Genomic DNA, 10,621 nt, shown 5'->3' with positions numbered 1-10,621 from the left:
TTGCTCTGATACCATAAACACATGTCACGCCCCGAAACCGCTACCATTTGGTCCGGTTCGGGCACGTCGAATAGACGCCGAACGGACAGCACCTCTCCTGTCCGCCCAAGGCTCAAGCACGGGATCATGTACAAGAATTCGCCCAGGAACAATTCAATACATACATGACTCATACAACGACAAAAGAAGCACCACTAGTGCTTCACAACAAGAGCAAGTAACACAAGTATCCATACAAGTGCGAAAAGAGAGAGAGTTCTATCTATTACATCATGATTTGTACATTTATACAATTTACATCTTTGTTTCATCCAAAAATATAGGTACAAGTTTATTCATATCTCTCCAAAATGCATCTCACAACCTATAAGTAGTCTACTCTCATATAAGTAGGTACCTCTAATGCAACTGGAGGGATACTAATGCTAGGGCGCTAAGCCCTTACCGCGATCCTTGCCCGGAGCACTCGTACTCGGCCGTGCAGCAAAGTAGGGTAAGAACTATTGTCCATAGTTCCCAGTGGGTTCAGCCGCCGACTCCGCCGATCTCCTCACTAAGTCCAAATGGGCAGAAGCAGATAGATAGATAGATATGCAAAAGCAGTAACAACATAGTAAGAAAGCTATGCTACTGTGCCCGGATCATATACAATGTATGCATGCTTAACGTGATAGGTAATCAACTAACATGCCACTATGTCAAAGAAGTAATGTTATTTACTTGTCTACTTGTTCATCAATTTTCTTGACTTATCCAATCCTTGGCCAACCCTGAGGTTCGCTCGTGACTCACATGCATCTCGTAAGGTAAGGAGGCTCAACTCGCTCAACAAACCCGAGACCGTCTGCGGGACCCCATAAGGCTATCCCTCGTATGACAAAACTCCGGAGCGCACGCTTGTGTGGCGCGACCACCACAAGCTCTGAACAGACAGTGAGTATGATCCAATCCTCTCAACTCGAGAATACTCTATCCATTAGGGCTAACTGTCACTCGGGAATCCACCTATCCCAATGTCCATATGCAAGTGTTTAACTACACTAAGTTCTTATTCAATGACTCATCACTAGGGAATCCACCTATCCCTAAGTTCACATGTCAAGTGTCATTTTTATACTAAGTTATATGCCACTCGTTCTGTTGTTATTATTATTTACATGCCACTCGTTATGTCTTATCAACTATCGAGTCCATCTCTTATCTCAGCACTATAGGATTCAATGTCTCGACCCAATCCTTATCTATCCACTATATCAAGCATTCAACTCACACTATGATATCATCTAGGAAAGCATAAGGAAATGAAAATGCACATTTATCCTACAATGCATATATGCAAGAGATGCAAGATTTAAAATGCACTAAGACATAAAGAGGAGCCCGGTTGCTTCGGGATGACACCACCCACCTTCTGGCGTTGTCACAACTCTAGGAATGAAGTTCGCCGATTTTACGACGTCGTCTTGGCCTCCTAGGCGGAAACGAAACTCGGAAGACCCCTTTTTGCCCGTAACTTTGCACCCGCTCGACGAATCGTCGAACCGTCTTCGCCTACGCATTTAAACACCTAGCAATTAGGTTTACACTTGATCAATTTAGATCAATACCCAACAAATCACAAAACCCCATTTTTGGAGCCCTAACTTACAATCATGCAAGAATCAAACTCTAAATCCTTAAACTCATGCATAAAGCATCTCTTTAGCATGCTAGAGTTCCATCTAACCCATTCTAGGGCTTAAAGATCTAAACTCTAGAAATCTACCATGATTGAGTTTCAAGCTTACCTCCTAAAGTTAGCTCCAAGGTGTAGAGGAAGAAGAAGAAAATGAAGATCCCTCTCCTTGCTTGCTTCTCTACTAAATCCCTTCTCTTCTTCACCTTCTAGAGAGAGAGGAAGAGAGATTAGATAGAGAGAGGCTTTAGGTTTGTGTTTTGGGAGAGAAAATGAGAAGAGAGAGAGCATACTCTCATATAGCCTCTACTTATGCTACAATTGCATAAAAACCCTTCAACTTTACCTTCATGACACAACCCATCTTGGGCAATTTGGGGCTACGGGGACCGGTCTCTCCCTACCAGGGACCGGTCCCTCAGGACCTCCCGAAATCTACGCCTTCGGGAACTGGTCCCTCTGGCCCAGGGACCGGTTGCATCACGCGTCGCCGCAACCACTAGCCAATGGGACCGGTCTCTCCCTGCCAGGGATCGGTCCCCGAGAGCAAACCTGCACAGACCATGTTCGGGAACCGGTCCCTCCCACCAAGGACCGGTTCTCGAGAGCAAATCTGCCAAATGAAGTTTTTTCACATCATTTGCTCTCGCGGACTCCATTCAATGCACCTTTGGCCATTTTGATGCCTTCGGCTTTTTCGAAGCACACCAAATCGACAATCAATCGATTCTAACCGAAGTCCAACTGTCGTACTTCGAGAATTTACTTCCTTTCATCATGAACGAGGTGTTCCTGTGAGTTCATTGCGAGAACGATTTGGTGTTGGACGTGGCATTTGGAAGAGAAAGTAAAGTGGTCTCTAGGAGATGCTTGGATATGTTAAGTATTGTGTGTTGGCAAGTTTCGTAAATTGAGTCGCAGTCTTGAAGAGTTCGGTGCATATTGTCGAAAATCGAAGAATTCAAGGCTTTGAGAACTCAGAAATATCTCATGATATGAATCACGATGCTCAAGTTAGTTTTTGATTCATGATATTGTGGTTCATACTTAGTTATAGATATTAGAATCATGAAAATCAAAGATTAGTGGATTAGAAAGTGCTTTGGAACTTTTGAAACCCGAGATTGTGAAATTCTGAAAACTGCAGCTGTTAAATGGTAAAGCATCGGACTATTAACCGGTACAGCATCGGACTGTTAACTGGTAATGTATCGGACAGTTAACCGGTTATGCAATATATAGATTTTTCTGTGTCGTCTTTTGTTAACCGGTGAGAACTTAATGTGTTAACCGGTACACAGTGTAAAAATCTGAAAACTTTCTAATCCGACTCTAATTGATTCTCAAGTCTATAAATAAACTATTAGGGTTCTCTAACTCATGGAACATGACGAGAATACATGTTTGAGAAACCCTAAAGGCTTGGATTTCGTCCTAAACTTGTTTTCTACGAAGTAGCATCTTTTAGGTCAATTCGAGGTATTGAGAGTTGAGATCTATATGTCGAATTGATCTACACTTCGCTTAGAGGTTCTTCTCTAGTTTTCATCTATACTTTGAGCGAAGGATCACCATAATCATGATGTTCTTCATGGACGGCGTCGTGGATTCGGCGTGATCGAAGGCGGTTCATGGATTCGGATCGTGTGCTCGTGGATTCGAGTGGCGTTCGTGGATTCAGACGTGTGCGAGGTGTTCGTGGATTCGAACGTGAGGGCGTGGACAACCTGGAGGATTGCACAAGATTCATAGGAGGTTAAGAGAGGTCGAGTCTGTGAAGTCGGTAATCACCTTATAATTTTTTCTTTTTGTGAAATATTATTTTTTCACGTGTTGGTTCCGGGAGTTTTTTACTCCAAGTTGGAGTTTTCCCACATAAATCTCGGTGTGATTTTTATTTTTCGCATTTACTTTCATCGCATTGAGATTTGTGGTTGTTGGCCGTTACACCTATTCACCCCCCTCTAAGTGTTTGATACAATCTAGATAAAAGATCCTTGGGTTTTCATAACTTACTGGATAATGGATAGCCATGTGAGATTTGAGGATAATGCTCTCTTGAGGATTGGAATTTGAGATATGCCGGAGTGTGCCATCTCGCTGTAGAGTAAAGATTCAATTGTGATTGGAGCACTCGCGATTGGGCGATGCACCTGTGATATTCCTTCTAAGCAATGCCTGTGATCAAATTGGAGTGTATTCCCAGGAAGGATGACAAATGCAAAGAAGAGTTGTACGTAGTGAAGTAAACTCTTGGATGGCCGGAGTGGTAAGGTGCCACTCTGAGCGTTTGTGTAATTCGAGGGGGTCTACCCACAGGTATTGTGTAGTTGTGGTGGACCATTCGACTTGTTGGTCCATTTTGCTAGATCCACACCACGAGGATGAGGGGTAGTCCTGATCTCAAAAGATAATGGTATCCGATGGTATGGACGAGATAAGTCCTTCTTGTGCTAGGTAGCGAGGGGTGTCGGAGTGTGTGGAGTCGTCGAGTGTCGACTTACGCTGCCACTGTGACTCGCAAGACCCAAGATGCACTTCTTGTATCACATTCCGTAGATGTGTTTGTGATTGAACCCACGTCCTTCGGTATGAGCCGCTTAAGTAATGACAAGTGTGAAGCCGCTCTGGAGTGGGAAAGTATGTTGATGTCCTCAATTGATCGATAAGTCGAGTTGAAGTGTGGTTTAAGTTTCGAGGACAAAACTCTTTTTAAGGGGTGGAAAATATAACATACCAAACTTCTATGGTTATGAAGTTTCGGTGGATGTTAGCTTGGACAAGCTATTGGAGTAGTTCCGTTGAAGTTAGGGAGCATCTGAGTGTTTTTGGTGCGTATTGGACGCGGAAACGGAACTCGAAAAGCTATATTGGGCTTTGGCCTAAATCCGGCAAAGTGTAAATGAAAAGATGATCTAAATATGCTCAAAAATATATTTTGAGGGTGTTGGTATGTTTAGAAGTGGCTTGGAGGCTCAAGGAGCGAAAACGAGGCAATTCGAAAAATGCGAATTTTCTGGGGCCAATGGACCTACGGGGTCCGGACCCTAGGGCCAAGGTCCGGACCCCGTACCGGAAATCTACCCAGTAAAGGTGGATGGCATTTTGGTAAATGTGAAGGTGGACTTAAGAGGGACCTTCTCCCTTCTTCTTCCTCTTTCACAGCCATTACACACACACCCACATATGAGTTGAGAAAGAAACTCTCCTCTCTCTCTCTAGTTTTCCTCTTTCCCTCTCTAGATCTCTCTCCTAAATTCGGGGTATTGGTTGAGAGCAGGCTTGGGAACGCGTTGGGAGCGACGGATCGAGCCCTCATGCGCCCAGTGGTGCGGTGTGCTTCAGACTCGAGGTTCGCAAATTGGTAAGAGTTGCGATTTTTATTAAATTCTTTGGGCATGATATTCTAATGATCTCTAGAGTATTCTAAGCATGTTCTTCCATTAGTTTTTGGGGTGTTTTTGTAATACACTGGACTTCCGCAAATTGCAGAGTTCGAGTGTGTGGAATGAAGTGTGGAACTATTCTACATGTTCTAAATGACTTGGAGAAGTTTTTGACCAAGTTAGAGAGTGATTGGAGGGTTAAAAGTGAGAAATTGCATCAAACAGGCGAAATCAGCCTTTTTCTGCTTGCTGTACCGGTACAGCCATTACCTTGTACCGGTACAGACTGGCAGAAATCTGGCAGCAAGGCTAATTTGGTCATTTCACATTTTGATCCTATCTATTTGAATCCAGCACGACCTCTGGAGCTCAGTGGAGTATGCTGGAGCTCAGAGAAAGGTTCTCCCACCTTCCTCACACTCTCTCTCTAGGGTTTTTCTCTCTCTACGTCGAATTCGCCGATTTCGCTCGTTTTCGTCGCAACGTTGATTCTTCACTGTTCGCATGTGTCGCAGGGCCTACGTGGACGTGTGAGGGAGTATTTTGGAGAGCTTTTCGCAGCTCTGAACCAGTAAGGTGCTGGTTGGAAGCTTGAGAAGGTATGCAACTCGATTCTTCCATTATCGACGTTCTATTAGTCGCTTTGAGTACTGAGTTTGGGTTCTTGCTCCAACGGTTTGAAACTGAGGTTTTTAGCATGTAAATATGAGTTAATTAGCTGTGAATGAACCTCCTTAGATCAGGGATAAGCTATTTTAAAGCTTGATTGAGTAGCCTAGTTCACTATGAAGCGAATTTGGAATTAAACGTGAGTTTTTGCCGCAACTTGATACAGTTTGAGCTTTTCTTTTCGCAGCAGGTTTGCGAATCATATTAAGCTATCTGGGTGACCTGGGAAGCTGGTTTAGAAGGTACTCTGACCTAAAGTAAGCAAGAATTTCAGTTAGGAAGCTGAAATTGCAGGATTCCGACTAAAGTTGCTAATATATGATGAGTTTGATACCGTTTCGATTTTGTTCGCAGCGAGAGTGCGATCGAGCCTTGGATCATCGTTAGTTGACTTGTGAGAGCTCTTGGAGACTTATCTTGAGGTATTACACTAGTCCCAAAACAGGGATTTAAGGGGTTACTGTGTACTAAGTGTAATTTAGGCCGAAATCGGATATTCCGATCGTTATTTTGACGCGGTGTTGATGTTTGTGTTCAGCAGGATTGAGACCGAGTGGAGCTGATCCTTGGGACTCCTTAGACTGATTTGGAGCTTCATAATAGGTGGGTCGGACCTAACCAGAGCAAGTGGAGCTCCCCTATGTTCTATATGTATCTATAGAATAGAATAACCGCATAGGTGCATTGAGTGCATATGTGATTGATAGAGAATTGGAAACATATCATTGTGACGTGTGACGCTTAAGTAGAATGAAATCTCTATAAAGTAGAGAACATATATACATGAAAGTATTTATATTCATATTCAGTACAGTTAGAGAACAATGATATTTTCTTGACTCTAACGTAGAAAACTATGACATGCTCATGACTATGTTGATAGTGCCATACTAATGGAAAGATTATAATGCCATGTGATTTAACTTTACCCTTACATGTTTACAATCTAGTGGATACTAGCTCTTGTTACTATTTGTGTATTGAAATTCCGATCAGAGGATCGAGGGTAAGAACCTTACAATGAAAATATGAAAATTGAGACATGTGGATAATGGACTTTGCTTGCTTGCCATCGTGCTTATTCGCACACGCTTGTGAGGGTAGCTCCCTACAAGCCGGCACTCCGGAGTTGGCCTACGCGACAGTTGCTCGCCCGTGCGGGATTGGGTGCCGAAGTGGATTGTCGTGGGGAGTGTATACTACCACGGGGCCATTAGGCGCGGTGCAAGCTGGACTACCTTGAGTAGGTCCTAGTGAATGAAAATGAAAGTGAAAATGATAATGATAATAATGAATGAGTATCAGTTGTAGTGTACAGTAATACTTACACTTCTGTGATTATGTTTATGTTCATGTTTATAGTAGTTGCGATACTTCTATTATTCAGTTGATTCATTACTGCAGAAATCATGTTTACATGTTGAATACATGCCTGTTACCGGTTAGCACTGCATATTTCTATATCATGCACTTATCACTTTTACTTACTTTCAGTACATTATGAGCCTAGTGGTGTAATTCGCCGAGGCTGGCGGCTTACCCACTGGGAACTATTGTTAATAGTTCTCACGCCCTTTTTATGGTTGTTTTTACAGAGCCATCTGCAGGAGAGGCTAGGGATCGTGGCAAGGGAGTCGCGTCTAACTAGACTTTGCTAGGAGCGTGCTAGTCGATCACCTTGCTACTCGGGCTACGGCCGAGGGTGATGTCCTTTGTATAGAGAGACCATCATTGTACCTATTTTGTATACTCCGTGATGTATATTTACTGTTGATCCCGATGTTTTTGTTGTGATACTTCTCCTCCTTTTGCTGAGATTTTGGATTGTATACTCTTTGTTCTTTTACTAATAGTATATCGACTTGTACACGGCTCTGATATCAGGATAGGACTCTCTTTGTTTTGCTTCCTATCGACTTGTGTTCTTCGTAGACGCCTTATATACTGCAGGTGTATGGCGGGTCTGGGCACGTACCGGATATGCTTCCGCTGGTACCCGGGCGTGACAGTTTTGGAGGGTACATGATGCTAGGGTTATAGTGGTAGAGTGACCACTAGGATATGCATAAGTCGAACCTTGAGAGGTCGACATTATATGGTATGAGGCTAACCCTCGAGATGTGGAAATGGATTCAGGAATCCCTAGGATTGAGGATACTTGCGAGTCTATTGGTTCTCCTCGCTCGGCAAGTAAGTTGGCAAGTAGAATGGCAAAGGGAATCATAACTGCGGGTATGTGTGGTTCTCCTCGCGCGACAGTGATTTAACGGGTATGTGTGGTTCTCCTCGCCCGATATGCCATGAGACAGGTGGACACGAGTACGTGTGATTCTCCTCACCCGTTGGTCCGTTGAGCGACTTGTGGTCCGGGGTTCGACAGTATATCCTCACAGTTGGGTGGATTTAAGGCTGAGGTGCATGTGAGACGTCCTTCACCTCGAGCCTGGCTGTACGCGGTATTCCGCGGATGATTGACTCGGGACTGAGTTAGGTGGATAGCTTGACTAAGGTAGATGAAATCTTAGGAGCAAATGGTAAGTGATATGGATCTAAGGTAGAGGAAATCTTAGAGGTTAGTTGGATGAGCTGTGGATAGCAAGATAGAAAGTAGAATTAGTAGATCTACTTATGTTGTTGCATGATTTGCATGTTGCATGTTGTGAGGAAAAAGCATAATAACTGTTAGTTGTATAAATTATATGATGATAGATCTATCTGTTGGGCTAACATGTTGTTTTGCCTCCTTTAGACCTCGTGGGTTGAGCTTTTTCCTTCGGTGGTCGTACCCACTGGGAACTATGACAATAGTTCTCACCCCACGATTTTTCGAATTTTTTAGGTTCACACGCGAGCGGCGCGGCGGCGCGAGGAAAGGGCGTAGCTCCATAGATAGCGCCCTGTCACTGAGACCAGAGATAGCAGTACCTCGGGCTGGTCTAGCTTCGGGGTTGAAAGAAAGAAACAAAATTGTAATAATTTGTAGCTGATTGTATTTGGAAGCTAAGTGAGAACAAATGTAATATGTAAAATGCATGTGAGCTGAATGCTTGTAATAATTTAGAATTTATATTTTTGATACCTTCCTTATGCAATCTGTGCTTGAATGTTGTTGCTGGTTGGAACCTCACGAATTGTACGGATTGTGACGCCTAGGACGTACAGGAGAGACTCTGTCCGTTCGGCGATCTGTCAGCGTGCCCGAATTCGACCAAATAGGCGGGTCTCGGGGCGTGACATTAGCTAAAATATAAAATCCCAAAAAAGTAAGGTGAATCGAATCGGGTAGCCAAGACCACCGCCATCGTTGCCCGACCTGGCCCGCCTCGTGCCGTGTGTGGATGTGTTTTGTGGGAAGCAGGGACGAAGCCAAGATTTAATTATGGGGGGCCAAAAATATATTATGCAAAGCATATTAATCAAGCAAACTATATGTAATAAAATTTGAAGTACAAAAATACAAAATAAAATTTAAAAAATTTTACTTATCATACAAAAGTTAGAATAGTGCTCGGTGTTAAGTCTTGTGTATTGGCAAGTTTCGTGAAGTGAGTCGGAGTCTTGAAGAATCGGTGAGTGTCGTCGAAGATTGAAGAATTCAATATTTCGAAAAGGTTGGAAAGTAACTCACGATGTGAATCACGACGTAAAGGTATTGTGTTAATTCATGTTATGGTGATTCATACTTAGTTATAGGCATTAGAATCGTTATTATTGATATTTAGCTGATTAGAAAGTGCTTCGGAACTCTGCGGAACCCGAAATAGTGCAAAGTGTGAAAAATGCACTGTGTACCGGTACAGCAATTGACCCATACCGGTACAGCCATCAACTTTGGCTTCGCAGATTTTTGTTCCGTCATCGTGTAATCGGTGACAGCCTTTCGTGTACCGGTACACTGTGTAAAATCGTGAAAACTTTCTAATCCGACTCCGTTTGATTCTAAAGTCTATAAATAAGCTATTGGGATTCTCTAACATATTAAGCATCACGAAAATACATGTTTGAGAAACCCTAAAGGCTCGGATTTCATCTAAAACTAATTTTCTACATAAAGCCTTTTTTTAGGTCAAATCGAGATTTTGGATTTTGATATCAATATGTCGATTTGATCTCCGCTTCGCTTGGAGTTCGCTTCCCTAGTTTTCATCGATACTCTAAGCGAAGGATCATCATACACATGATGTTCTTCACGATGGCGTCGTGGATTTGGCGTGATTGACGGCGGTTCGTGGATTCGGATCGTGGGCTCGTGGATTCGAGTGGCGTTCGTGGATTCGGACGAGTGCGAGGCGTTCGTGGATTCGAACGTGTGGGCGTGGACAACCCGGAGGATTGCGCGAGATTCATAGGAGGTTAAGAGAGGTTGAGTCCGTGGAGTCGGTAATCACCTTGTAATCTTTTCTCTTAGTGAATTATTTTTCCGCGTGTTGGTCCCGTGGGTTTTTCTCCAAGTTGGAGTTTTTCCATGTAAATCTCGGTGTGATTTTTATTTTCTGCATTATTTTTTATCTCATTGAGATTTGTGGTTTTTGGCTATTACACCAATTCACCCCGCTCTAGGTGTTAGATACAATCTAGATAGATCCTTGGGCTCCTCAAAACTTTCACTCGGCACTCTTTCAAGTCACGAAATCCATCAATGATTGAATCAATAGTAAACTTCTCGGCAATTTCTCTTTCAATATACACGATCAAAGAATTAGTGAGAAAGTCATCATCCATCTTATTCCGGAGATCGATTTTGATAATATTCATCACGAAAAATACCCGGTCAGTAGTTGTAGTTGAAACTGGAAGAAGTAATACAAGCTTAACTAATCGGTAGAGAAGTGGATATATTTCTAACTTTTTTATTGCCACCAACCATTGACATAATTCAGAAATAGTTGTC

This window comes from Ananas comosus, linkage group 3, assembly GCF_001540865.1.
Source record: "Ananas comosus cultivar F153 linkage group 3, ASM154086v1, whole genome shotgun sequence".
In the NCBI taxonomy this organism is placed as follows: Eukaryota; Viridiplantae; Streptophyta; class Magnoliopsida; order Poales; family Bromeliaceae; genus Ananas; species Ananas comosus.
This window is presented reverse-complemented; position numbering follows the sequence as displayed.